This window comes from Rattus rattus, chromosome 1, assembly GCF_011064425.1.
Source record: "Rattus rattus isolate New Zealand chromosome 1, Rrattus_CSIRO_v1, whole genome shotgun sequence".
NCBI classification, from domain to species: Eukaryota; Metazoa; Chordata; class Mammalia; order Rodentia; family Muridae; genus Rattus; species Rattus rattus.
The window spans coordinates 135667321-135681470 of record NC_046154.1 but is presented as its reverse complement, the minus strand read 5'-3'; positions in this window follow the sequence as shown (position 1 = coordinate 135681470).

The window sequence follows — 14150 nt, the reverse complement described above, 5'->3', positions numbered from 1 at the left end:
AGGAACAAAATGAGGATGCTTTCTAAAATATTGTATATCTCAATTATCTATCATTATCTATCTTCTGTGCTGTGAATACTGGAACCAGATAAGTATCTTCTAAACATAAAAGATGGGGAAGGAAAACTCCATGCTAGATAACTGTATTTGTTATAAAACAAAACATTATTCTAAGAAAGGAATATTAGTAAGGAACTGGATATAACAAAAGCAGAATATTCTGTGACAAATACTCAGGCTTGAGAGGAGAAAAGTACCTACCTTATATGAAAGTGCATGACACAGAGCCAGCATTTCCATCAGATAGACTATGGAAGGCTGGCAAAGTTATTTGAGAACAAGACTGTGTTTTCCAAGACAGCAGTAGTGTGAGTTTGACAGTGATCTTCTCCAAATGCTTAAAGAGAAGATTCAAAACTGTCTCTGTGGCAGAAGTTAATTGTCAACCCTGGTTGAAGCATCATGCTACCATTGATCGAAAACCAAAGCAGTCACCGTACAGCTTAGAGAATGTCAACATCTGCGCTGCCCATCAACAACATGGTACAGACTCTGCTAATGAAATCCCTTTCTTTGTTTCATCATGCACACATATCTAAATTTAGTGTATAAGCCAAAGACTGGAACTTCCGACTTTGTCAAAATGTGATGGCAGTTAAGTGACACCTCATCTTTGAAGAAATGCATTTTTTTCAAGTCCTTGACAATAAAAAACTATTTAGATTATTTATGACAATTCCAATGAGTTAGTAACCTTTTTATTACATTACATTCTGCATAATATAATTTGTCACTATTTCTTTATTAAGCTTGTTTTATATTCATAGGGGTCCCACAACACTATATTTTCCTCTTTGTCAGCCCAGAACTTCATTATGAAGGATGAGGTTTTATGGTTTCCCAGCGATGCAAATGTCTACAGTGAGTAAGTATCATTATGCAGGAACAGAAATTTAGTTTTCCTCCATTAACCAGGCAGGCTAATGACTCAACAAGTTTATAGCTTGCCACAAAATTTGATGGCTCAATGTGAGTTAGAACAAATGAAGATGTTGTGGATGTACAGATTAGAAAGATACATTTCTTTTCTTTTGGTTCATTTTCTAACTTTCCTAATTTGAAGCCCATTTTTTTTATCATCTTAATGAGAAGGGAGTCCTCTGTTCATCATCTCTCACAGAGGGAAACACAACTTTAGTTCTCTGCTTCCAGTAGCTCAACACATCACTCCGTTGCCTTCTTAGATCAAACACAGCCGGTGGGCGAAATCAAATAGTAGGCAATCACACCTTTAAAGTAAAATGGTTTCCATGACATGACTCCTAGGAAAAAGACAAATGCATTTAAATTCGGGGAGTTAAAAAAATGGTTCTTATGCAAGACTGTTATATTTCTAAATCCAGGAAAACTAACAAAAGATATATTTAAAAATGTAAAAAGTGTTTGGGATATACTTCTTTATATTCCTGGATGCATAGGTAAGACATTTAATGGTTGACCAGAATCTACAGATATTCAGGCTTTTCCCAATACTGAATGGGTGAATTGCTTCAGACTAAAAAGGCTTGAGCACATTGGAATCCTCCTCTACCCTTGCTTGTGTCTTTACACGAGAATGGATTGGTTTTATAATCTAGAACCTTACTGATGGCACCAAAGGTTCTAGAGAAATCATTTGTAAAAGAACATAAAATGGTTCTACATTTTGGACTGCAGGAACTATCTGAACCCAATATACTCACTTCAGTGAAATTCTCAAATACTCAAATACTCAATACTCAACAGAGCATTGGAAGAAACCTGACCTGAGTGACAAGATATTACCCTGATATTTCAAGGCCAGGAAGATATGCATGAGTGTGGGAAACATATCTGTATGAACAAATTCACTTTCTCCGAGTTGTTTTTGTGTTTGGCACAGCAGTGAGAAAGACATCCATGGGAGGCACATATCTCCATTTATTCACATCATCATGAAAAGAACTCTACAGTATTTCATAGTCTTCAATTCACCATAATTTCCTCTGTAAATAGCTTGTACTTTGGATGCTGTTTCAACCAGGAGGTTTTATTTCCAATTCCCAAATGTTTATTATTAGTATATAGGAATAAAAACTTATCCCAAAATATATTATTCTTGTATATTGAGATTTTGCCATGCATATTAATCTCAGTTTTTTTCTGCTAGACTATTGGGAAATATTTGTAGATGGAGTTGCTCACAAATAAAGCAAATTTTACTTTATTTTTTAAATTATTCATATGGTTTATCTTCAAGAATTGTTATTCATGCAAAAAGGTCCACTAATATGATGTAGTTAAAGAGGGCATCCTTTTCTGTTTCTCCAACTTGACATAAAACACTGAGTTCTATGTCAACAAGGTTTTTATAAAGATTTTTTTTTACAACTTTAAGAATTTCCTTTCTCTTGTTAGAACAATAAGAACTTTAATTGTCTCTTCACATACCGAGAAGCTCCCAGGACCCAAGGAGGATGATATTAGCCAAAATAACCAACAGCAGGGAGACAGAACTACCACCATAGACATGGCCCCTAGTGGAGCAATGGCGCCTCCCACCACCCATCTAAAAATTTTTAACCCAGAATTGTTCCCATCTAAAGAAAATGCACTCTTTGTTCTCTTCCCCTCTGTCCCTTCTCTCTCCATCCCCCTTCCCCCTTCCCTCCATGTGCCCATGGTTGGCCTCCTTTCCTCCCTTCTTCTACTCTTCTTCTCTAATTAAACCTTCCCACCTAGAAAAAAAAAGAAAAGAAAGGAAAATGCAGGAACAAAAATGGAGCAGAGGCTGAAAGAAAGGCCATCCAGAGACCACCCCACCATGTGGTCCCATTCCATCCACAGATACCAAACCCCCCACTACTGCTGATGCAAAGATGTGCTTGCAGACAGGAGCCTGGTGTGGCTATCCTCTGAGAGCCTCTGCCAGTACCTGATTAAGACAGATGCAGATATTCACAGCCAACCATTGACTCTGTGTGTGTGTGTGTATGTGTGTGTGTGTGTGTGTCTGTGCGTGTGCGTGTGCGTGTGCGTGTCCCTTCTAGTAAAGTTTGAGTATTAAGGTCTATTTTGTCTAATATTGAACAACTACTCCAGTTCTCTATGGTGGTAATTTACACACTATATCTGTCATTTTTTTTAACTTAGATTTATTTTTATCTTTAAATATCAAATATTATTCTCCTATAGAATGTATAATTAGATTTCGCTTTTGACTATGTCTATCTTACTGCTATCAGCTATACTACTGAATTGCTATCTCTTGCTTATTGTTATTCTACATGTCAGTTTCTATTTCTTTCTCTGATCATGTTTACTATATGTGTGAAGAAACATTGCTCAATGAAGTGCTTTAACCCTTCAGTATTCATTTATTATATTTGAAGTCATTTCTTTGCCTTTTGTTCTTAAACTTAATATATATATAATATATTATATGTATATACTATATATATGTATATATATAATGTGAATCTACTTCAGATTTATGACAATTGTATTTAGGTGTGATCTGGTAGCCCTGTACATCTCTATGCATTCACACACACACACACATACACACACACATTATATATTATAGTAAATATAAATTATATAATACATTTTATATGCATAAATATTCACAATGTATATGTTGTCATATTACCTACATATATAATGTATATGTATACTTTTTAATAAATATATATTTGTAATATTATGCCATCTTATAAGCCTGATAATGGTTTATTAGGGCTATTATTTTATATAACTTAATGTCTATTAAAGATATTTACAAGCAACATAAGATTTCTAAAATAACTTATTTGTTCCCACATTTGACTTCTCCATTCCAGGTCTTTGGTAGAAAGACAGATTCAGGTAGGTTTTTGATTTGTTTGTCAGGCAGGCTTGAACTCACAGGAATCCTCCTGTCTCAGCATTCTCCAATTCCAGGCCTGCTTTCATTTCTCTCTGATTGATCACAGCTGTATCAGTGGCTGCAGAATTCTAAGTGTCTCATCTGGTACTTCTGTTCTCTCATTAATCAGTCAGAAATCCTTGACACTAATACTGTTGTCAGAGCTACATTATCACAATCCCAGACTGCATTGAAGTAGTCCTAACCAAATAGTTGCTTCACATCACCTGTCATTGTGTCACATTCCCATATGATGTTTTTGAAAGACATGAGTCTGATTCAATTGTTCTCCATTTGAAAATGCCAATAATTTGCATAGTATATGTGATATGTAGCTGCTCTGTGTGCCTGTAGACACTGACACTGCGCCCTCTTCGCCCTCTCTAGGGGCTCCATCTTGCTTTGTTTGCCATCACTAGAATGTGACATACTGCTAGGAAGCAGAGACTGTACATTATGATGCTCCTATCTGACTTCTTGGCTTCGGAAATGCCTCTGCTAACCCCAGAGGTGGCTTGGATGTGTCATATTTGCTTGGAAAATACTCTATGATTTTATTACTTTATTAGCTTATTCTGTATTTTCATAGTCATCACAAGCACAGACAAGTATATTTATTACCTTGGATTGTAAATTTTTATTTGTACATTTTCCACTTGTAATAAAGCTTTGTGCTTTGCACACAACAAATGCAATATTTTCCTTATTAGTCTTTGAAAGCCAAAACTGTACAGAAAAAAATTATTTGTTGAAAATGGACAAATCAACAAATTAATTAAAAACAAATGGTGACAAATGTCTCTGTCCCAGTGGTGCCCTGCAGGTGGCGTGCAGAGGATACCAACCCTTTCTGACTTGCACTGAATCTTCTTTTGTATTCATCAAAATGCCCGCTGAATTCTATTGTTTTATCTCTGCATTCTATCTCCGTCATAATTTCCACTTTGCCTAAACTAGCAAAGTCTCAATCTTCAACATGAAGTGAAGTGGCATTTTACAAGAGTAACACACATGTGCAAGCCTCTGGGTTCAGTCCTTCATACTAAAGAAGGGAAGGAGAAAGGAGGATTGAGAGGGAAGGAAGGAGAGGGAAAGGGAAAAGAAGTTATCATTTTCTACAATCCTATGTAACCATTTTCTAATTGGGCTATGCTAATGGACTCTACATTGATGGAGGTTGGTTGGGAGTACTGTTTGCAACAAAAGAAATGAAGTTCTCAACAGAAGCATGCAAGACTGAATTTCACAGAACCAAGGAAAAAGCATAGACTAGCCATGGATTGCAGTGCAGAAAGTTCTACATATTAACATAAGAGAAATGAGGTTTCTGGCCTTAGGCATCGAATTCAATCATTTCATCTCTCCGAGTAGCTCTTTCTCTATTTTAATATCCCTACAGGCACACACTCACAAGGATAGAAATGATGGGAGTGATTTTGAATTTTAAAACCAAATCAAAGTCTAAGTGGAGTGCAGAATACAATATTTAGCACACCAGGCTTGGCATCATCATAGCTGCTAAGACTCAGAGAATGAAAGAATCTATTTAAAAATCAAGAATCATGCTTGCTTATTGAGACTTCTAATCTAATCTGCCCTTTGTGTTTTAGACACTAAAGTCAAATGTGGAAATTAACTATTATGCATCGAAATGGCATTATGATCACAAATTGTACATTTATCAATGCTAGTAGAAAGGCACTCTGTACAAAGCAACCAAATAAATGTTACATTCGTGTAACAAGTTTAGTTTCTTCATTGAAATTAAAACACGAGCATAATATTCACAGTAATACAAAATACAAATTAGACAACAATACAAAGAAAGTGGGATTTTATCCAAATATTTATAGAGTCCTGAAATTGAATAACAACGTTCATCTTCATACTATGTGCAGTGATATCATAAAGTAAAACTAAGATTAAGATGAGATTTTAGTTAGCTGTTGAGAGGACTGAATTACATAAGTAATTGAGAGAAAATGGATGAAACTGGGTGTGTATTATATATAGTAAGTTAGACTCAAAATAGCAGCATTGCACAGTTTTTCTCATGTGCCAAGCTGAGATTATTTTTCCCAAAGGTAATGATTTGGGAAAATTAGAGAGAACAGCAGAATGTAGGGACAAGAGTAAACAAAAAAGGAGGTGAATATGATAAAGGTATATTACATATACATGTGTCAAAGGAAAGGTTAGTAACTCCACAAGGAAGAAAATAACTATTTCCTAGTAAATAATAAAAATCAAGGGAGAAATAAAATACTACAGCAAGCTGGGGATGACACAAGACTATATTCCAAGGTTAAGGTAATAGCCTCTGTGTAATCATTTGTGCACACATGCACACACTCACACACACGTACATGCACATATGACTTAAAATTCCTTCCTTTTCCCTCAACACTATATTTTGCTAGGATATTTAGAGCTGGGTATGTAAATGGTCAACAGCACAATCTATACTTAGGTGCGTAGATTCTTCAATAGCTTCTAAGAAAATCCAGCATCTAATAGCATTTTCTCTGTCAAGAGTGCTGAGACTAATTTACAAATGCTAAGAAAGCCTGTTATATATGTAAAAACATATCTTGTCATTCATGGTTAAGCCATGACTCTGTGATGGGATCCAAATGTACAGATATAGCAGGAAGCCTGGTGACCCATGAAAGAGAGATACTATGCAATCAGAACATGAAACAGTGGCATTGTGAATTTAACATTTACACACTGAGTAAAAGTTATTTTAGCTATGAAACTGAAATACCATCAGCTAAAGACTGTATAGTGTGGTACGTGTCTGTTGGTGTACAACAAAACATCACAGAAATGGTACATGCATCTCAGGGAGCCCCTGAAGAAGCCCCTTTTGTATTAATACAGCAATGCATAGTGATAAAAGCATAAACAAAATATATCATTGGTCCTTTCAAGACATTTCTGATGGAGAAGACATGGATGAAGCACGTGAAGCTACTTAGATGCAAGTCCTTTGTGGAGATGCCCGCATGTGCCTGTCAGTATTCACCAACTCATTAACCATTTTGCTTACTTGCTCTATGCCATTATTAATTAATAATTCAGGAGATCAAAGGTCTGATGCCACTTAAATGATTGCATGAAAAATCTATAATTGCTTTTGACAATTACTGCAACACAAAGGCAGAGTATGCTCTTGTGTAGTGCAGGGTACACAGAAGGCCTCCAGGTTCAGTACATACAGCTGTATTGAGGAGCAGAAAGCACATTTCATTTGGGGAATGACTTCTCTTTGCCCTTGTTTTCTCACATACATGCCAGTATTTTGTTATTTCATTGTACTGGTCATTCACTAAAAGTATAGTGAGCCCATGCCCCTACACCATCTGGAAACCTCTGCCTCTGATAGTAGATTATTTCTTTTTTGTATTGACTGCATTGTTCTATTTTGCCTGTTTTCTCTGTTTTATATTATGGTTTGAATTGTTGATGCTTGTAAAAAATATCTTTATTTTTATGTATTTTAGATAATGAGAAAATATTTTCTTACTGTTTTCTGTCATCTTGCTTTCAAGGTTTGTATGATAGATTTTATCAACAGAATATTTTGATCATTTACCTAGATGAAATCAGTCTGATTATATCAGCACTGTACATGTGATCTTTATTTTGTATTTTGTAATCATGCACCTTAATTTTCTCTGAGCATTTAAAATTATTAACCCAGGTTGTTCTGAGGTAAATGTTTATTTGCTTTTATCTTATATTGAATGTACTATTGTTGTATTTTTGTATTGTAGGGCATATGTAGAGATCATAGGCCCACTATTTGTAGTTGGTTGTTGTTCCACCTTTAAGGATTCCAAGGATTGAATTCAAGTCCCCAGACTTCTCTACCCTGTCAAACAATCTCACCACCCTATTATTTTTTTCCTACTTATATATTATCTTTTAGGTGATAGACAGCAACAACATTTCCATATGCAGCTGGAACCATGGGTCTGTCCATGTGTAGTCTTTGGGTAGTGGTTTCGTCCCTGAGAGCTCTGGTTGGTTGGCATTGTTGTTCTTATGGGGTTGCAAGCCCCTTTAGCTCCTTTAGTCCTTTCTCTAACTCCTCCAACTGGGGTCCTATTCTCAGTTCAATGGTTTGCTGCTAGCATTCTCCTCTGTATTTGTCATGCTCTGGCTGAGCCTCTCAGGAGACAGCTACATCAGACTCCTGTCATCATGTACTCTTGGCACCAGTAATATTGTCTGGGTTTGGTGGCTGCATATGGGCTAGATTCTCAAGTGGGGCAGTCTCTGGATAGCCTTCCCTTCACTCTCTGCTCCAAACTTTGTCTTTGTCTCCGTATTTCTCCTATGAATGTTTTTGTTCCCCCTTCTAAGAAGAACTGAAGTGTGTGTGTGTGTGTGTGTGTGTGTGTGTGTGTGTGTGTGTGTGTGTGACTGGCAGATTATGCCTTTTTTTACAAAAACTAATTTTGTACCTCCCAGAATCTTCTGAGTTTCAGTTTTCTTAGACATGTGACATTTAGTTACCACTAGAGTCTCATGCACTGGAAAAAGGTAAGATGTTCTACCTAAACCACAAACTGTAAAGTGGTTAGTGGAAGACCTTGCTACTCAATAAGGAAGTTTCCAAAGCAAAAACAGCTATGGTGGACAAGAAACACTTTTTCAATACTGGTTCAAGAGCAACATGGCTATAACCATAGTGAAAACAAAGGACGACAAACACAAATTCTGTCAGGCCACGCCCACATGCCACCTGTGCATAAAACTGTAGGTTCTAGTTTATGAAAATGCAGATTAAAAAAGGTTTTAAACACAAATTATTCTCTTTTCTTTCACTTTTTGTTTTTGTCTCTTATGCTCCACTTTCTAAAATTATATTTGGAAATATTTTTATCTTATTACTTTTGAAAATATGATATTTATGTCATACTCAACTCATATTGATTTAATTTTATTCATACATCCTTTACTGTTGGACATTTTTTCTCTTCCATTCTTATTATTTTTATACTTTTCCTTTTCATTCATTTTGTCTTTCACTGTAATTCAGTGTTTTGCCTCTTTTTTAAAAAAAAAAAGTGGTGTTTTACACCTTCTTAGATTTGTCTGTTACTTTTTAACTAAAATGTTTTTATTCTTGTAAATTTTTCTCCTTTTTCTCTTTGTCATCCTCTCTCTCTATTATTTTTTACACAGGGTCTCACTATGTCTTTATGTCTGACCTAGAACTTAGTATATAGCCCAGGATTGGCTTGAGCTCTCTTTGATATCCACCTAATGGTATCTGTGATTTTAATTTTAAATGAAATACTCTACAATGAAACTATGAAGTCAATGAAGAAGCTGACACAAAAGACAGGAAGACCTTCCATGTTCATGTATAAATAGAATTGTATTATAAAAACCGTTGTCCTGCTGAATGGAATCTACATATTTTGTTCAACACCCCATCATAATTCCAATGATATTCTTCATGGAACTAAAAGCATGCCAAATTTCATGTGTCCTAAGCAGAAAAGGCAATGACACTAGCATAAAAACTGCTAAATAAACTAATAGAATTGAATAAGAGACCAAGAAGTAAATCAATACAGCTATCAGCCTTTATCTTTTTCAAAGCTTTAAACAACATCCATTGGAAAGAGCCAACCTTTTCACCAAATGGTACTGGAATATTTGGATATTCATATATAAAAGAGGTAAACTAGATATGTCATGTTCTTCTTCCAAAAAGATTCAAAGACTTTATTAAATTAAGACCTAAAATTTTGAAACAACTAAAAAAAAAAAAAAAGAAGATAAGAAAAACCCTTCAAGTCATATGCGACTTCTGAAAAGGGTTCCTATGGCTTAGAAGATAATCCCAATGTGACAAAATGGTATCTATAACATTAGAAACATTAGAAACATTTTGCATAGCAGGAACGATAGAAGAAGAAAAAGAAGAAGAAGAAAAAGAAGAAGAAGAAAAAGAAGAAGAAGGAGAAAGAGAGAGACAGAGAGAGAGAGATGTAAATGAGTAAGAAATATTTGGATACTCTGAGACATCCCAGAATATAGCCTGAGGCACCCCAGAAGATCCATTGCACTCAGAGCATTTGGTAAGAACACTCCCAAGTCTCACAGCTGCCATTGGTTGCCCAGTGGACTTAAGGACCCATCATCCCCCAAACCGACCAACTACTGAATACCACTCCCCTTCTGGCCAGTCCTCTCTGCTAGCTAGTCTGCTCCCCGCAAGACACCATATCCTAAGGCATCCCAAAGATCCTCTGCACTGAGGGCACCTCTGACACCACAGTTGGAGACATCCCAGGAGAGCCAATGACATTACAACTTGAAGGTATCCCAAGAGTTCTTCTGTACACAGGGCAACTGGGCAACCAAAACCACAGTCTGAAGATCTCTCAGGGGCTCTGTGACATGCAGGACAATTGACCCAAAAGACTAAACGCATCCCTAAAGTTCTGCTGCACACAAGGAAACAGAAACCACAGTCCCTATCTCCCATCCCCCTGGAGAACAGCTTCACACAGGCCAAGAACTTGAGTGCTCCTTTGAAGATCCAATAGTCTAAAGGCCACCAAGAAGATCTACCACAGCCAGGGAAACAAATAAGCAGCTTCTCTGTCCCCCTCTGAAGACCCTCCAGTTTGAAGACCCTACAGGATGTCTGCTACAGACAAGGCCCCAGGCCTACCAGGAGATCTGAAGTAACCTAAAGACAAAAGAGGCAGACCACAGATAGAGTCACCCAGACCAGAAAACACTAAGGATAACCAGATGGCAAAAGGCAAGCGCAAGACCATAAACCAGAAAAGCCAATGTACATGGGCATCATCAGAACCCAGTTCTCCCACCACAGCAAGCCCTGAACACACCAACACACGGGAAAATAAGGGAGCTGACCTAAAACCCTATCTCATGAAGATAATAGAGTCCTTTAAGGAGGATATAAATTACTCACTGAAAGAAATACAGAAAAATGCAGGTAAACATGTAGAAGCCCTTAAAGAAGAAACAAAAAAATCCCTTAAAGAAATACAGGAAAACAAAACAAACTGGTGAAGGAATTGCAAAAAATTGGTCCAATATCTAAAAATGGAAGTAAAAACAATAAAGAAAACACAAATGGAGTCAAACCTGGAAATGGAAAACCTAGGAAAGATGGCAGGAATTACAGAAGTATAACCAACAGAGTACAAGAGATAGAAGAGAGGATCAGGTGTAGAAGATACTGTAGAAGAGATCTACAAACTGTCAAAGAAAATTCAAAACATAAAAATCAATCCTAACCCAAAACATCCAGGAAATTCAGGACATGATGAATAGAGCAAATCTAAGAATATTTGGACTACAGGAGAATGAAGATTACCAGCTCAAAGGAACTGAAAATGTCTTCAACAAAATCACAGAAGAAAACTTCGCCAACCTAAAGAAATAGATGGCCATAAAGGTACAAGAAGCCAAACAAATGGGACCAGAAAAGAAAATCCTCTCATCACATAATAATCAATACATTAAACACACAGAACAAAGAAAGTATATTAAAAGCAGCAAGGGAAAATAGGCAAGTAGCATACAAAGGTAGACCTATTAGATTACACCAGACTTCTCAGCAGAGACTATGAAAGCCAGAAGGGCTTGGTCAGAGGTCATACTGACCCCAAGAGAACACAAATGCCAGTCCAAGCTACTCTACCCAGCAAAACTCTCAATAAACATGAGTGAAGAAACCAAAATACTCTAGGACAAATCCAAACTCAAATAGTATCTATCGACCAATCCAGCCCTATAGAGGATCCTAGAAGGAAAATTCCAACACAAGGAATGTAACTACACAAGACATATTAAGCGTCTTACAGCAAAGCCAAAAGGAAAAAACCACAGGCATATATAGCCACCTACAAAAGCAAATATAACAGGATCCAATTGTTATTGGTCTTTAATATCTCTAAACATTAATAGACTCAACTGACATATAAAAAGACATAAGCTAACAGAATTGATATGCAAACAAGATCCAGCATTTTGCTGCACGCATGAAATACACCTCAATAACAAAGATATACATTATCTCAGAATAAAAAGATGGTAAAAGGTCTTCCGAGCAAATGGTTTCAAGAAACAAGCAGGAGTTGCCATCCTAATATCCAGTAAAATAAACGTTCAACCAAAAGTTATCAAGTGTAATGAGGGAGGACAATTCATATTCATCCAAGGGAAAATCCACCAAAAGAAAGTCTCAATTCTGAACATCTATGCCCCAATTGTAAGCACACCCACACTTATAAAAGAAATTTTACTAAATCTCAAAGCACACATTGACCATCGCACCATAGTGGGAGATTTCAACACCCTACTCTCACCAGTGGACAGGTCATTGAAACAGAAACTAAACAGAGACACAGTGAAACTAATAGAGGTTATGAACCAAATGCACTTAACGGATATCTACAGAACATTTCACCTTAAACAACATGGAAAAAAGCAATCCTCAAATTCATCCAGAAAGGTAAGAAACCCAGAATAGTGAAAATAATGCTTAACAATAAAAGAACAAATGGAGGAATCACCATCCCTGACCTCCAGCAGTATTTCAGAGCAATAGTGATAAAAACTGCATAGTATTGGTACAGAGACAGACTGGTTGATCAGTGGAATAGAATTGAAGATCCAGAAATAAAACCAAATGCTTATGCACACTTGACCTTTGACAAATAAGCCAAAATATACAATAAAAAGAAAGAAAGCGTCTTAAATAAATTGTGGTGGTTTAACTGGCTGTCTTTGTGTAGAAAAAAATGAAAATAGATCCATATTTGTCACCTTTCACAAAGCTCAAGTCCAAATGAATCAAGGACCTCAACATAAAACAAGATACACTAAAGCTAATAGAAGAGAAAGTGGGAGTCTCAAACTCATTGGCACAGGGGGAAATTTCCTAAACAGAACTCCAATGGTGTATGCTCTAAGACCAAGCTTTGATAAATGGGACGTCATGAAACTGGATAGCTTTTATAAGGCAAATGACATAGTCACTAAAACAAATCAACAAACCTACATATTGGGGGAAAAACTTCATTAACCCCACATCTGATAGAGGGCTAATATCCAAAATATATAAAGGACTCAAGAATCTAACCACCAAAAACACAAAGAACCCAATCAAAACATGACTATAGAATTAAACTGAAAATTTGCAACAGAGGAATCTTAAATGGCTGAGAATCACCTGAAGAAATGTTCAAAGTCTTTACTGATCAGAGAGATGCAAATCACAACAACCCTGAGATTCCACCTTACACCAATTAGAATGGTTAAGATCAAAACCTTAGGTGACAACACATGTTGGCGAGGATATAGAAAGAGAGGAACATTTTCCATGATGGGAATGCAAACTGGTACAACCACTCAGAAAATCAATGTGGAAGTTCCTCAGAAAATTGGAATTAGATCTACCTGAAGATCCAGCAATAACACTCTTGCGAATATACCCAAAGGATGCCCTACCATGCCACAGGAGCATGTGTTTCACTATGCTCATAACAGCCTTATTTGTGATAGCCAGAGGCTGGAAACAAACCATATGTCCCAGGACAGAAGAATGGATACAGAAAGTGTTGTTCATTTATACAGTGGAATACCACTCAGTTATTAAGAATGAGGACATTCTGAGTTTTGCAGGCAAATAGATGGAACTAGAAAATATCCTAAGTAAGGTAACTCAGACCCAAAAGGACATGCACAGTATGCACTTACTCATAAGTGGATATTAGCATATATATATATATATATATATATATATATATATATATGGAGAAAGTGTATATATATATATATATATATATATATATAGAGAGAGAGAGAGAGAGAGAGAGAGAGAGAGAGAGACTACCCAAGATACAGTCCACAGAGCTCAAAAAGTTCAAAAAGCTGAAGGAACCAAGTGAACTTGGGAGGGAAAAGAAAACAACTGAAAGGAAGAATGAGGGAAGGATCTTGGAGGAAAGGGGGCAGGGAAGTGAAGGAGAACATAATCTTCTTCTGGGTTGGGGGAAAATACTGAAGCCCTGAGGGCCAGCAGAAAGAATGGAAACATGCAACTTCAGGAGGTAGGAGGTTGGGCGAACCCTCTAGAATGTACCAGAGACCTGGGAGGTGAGAGACTCTCAGGATTCAAAGGGAGAAACCCTAGATAAAATGCCCTTCAGTGAGGAGAGGA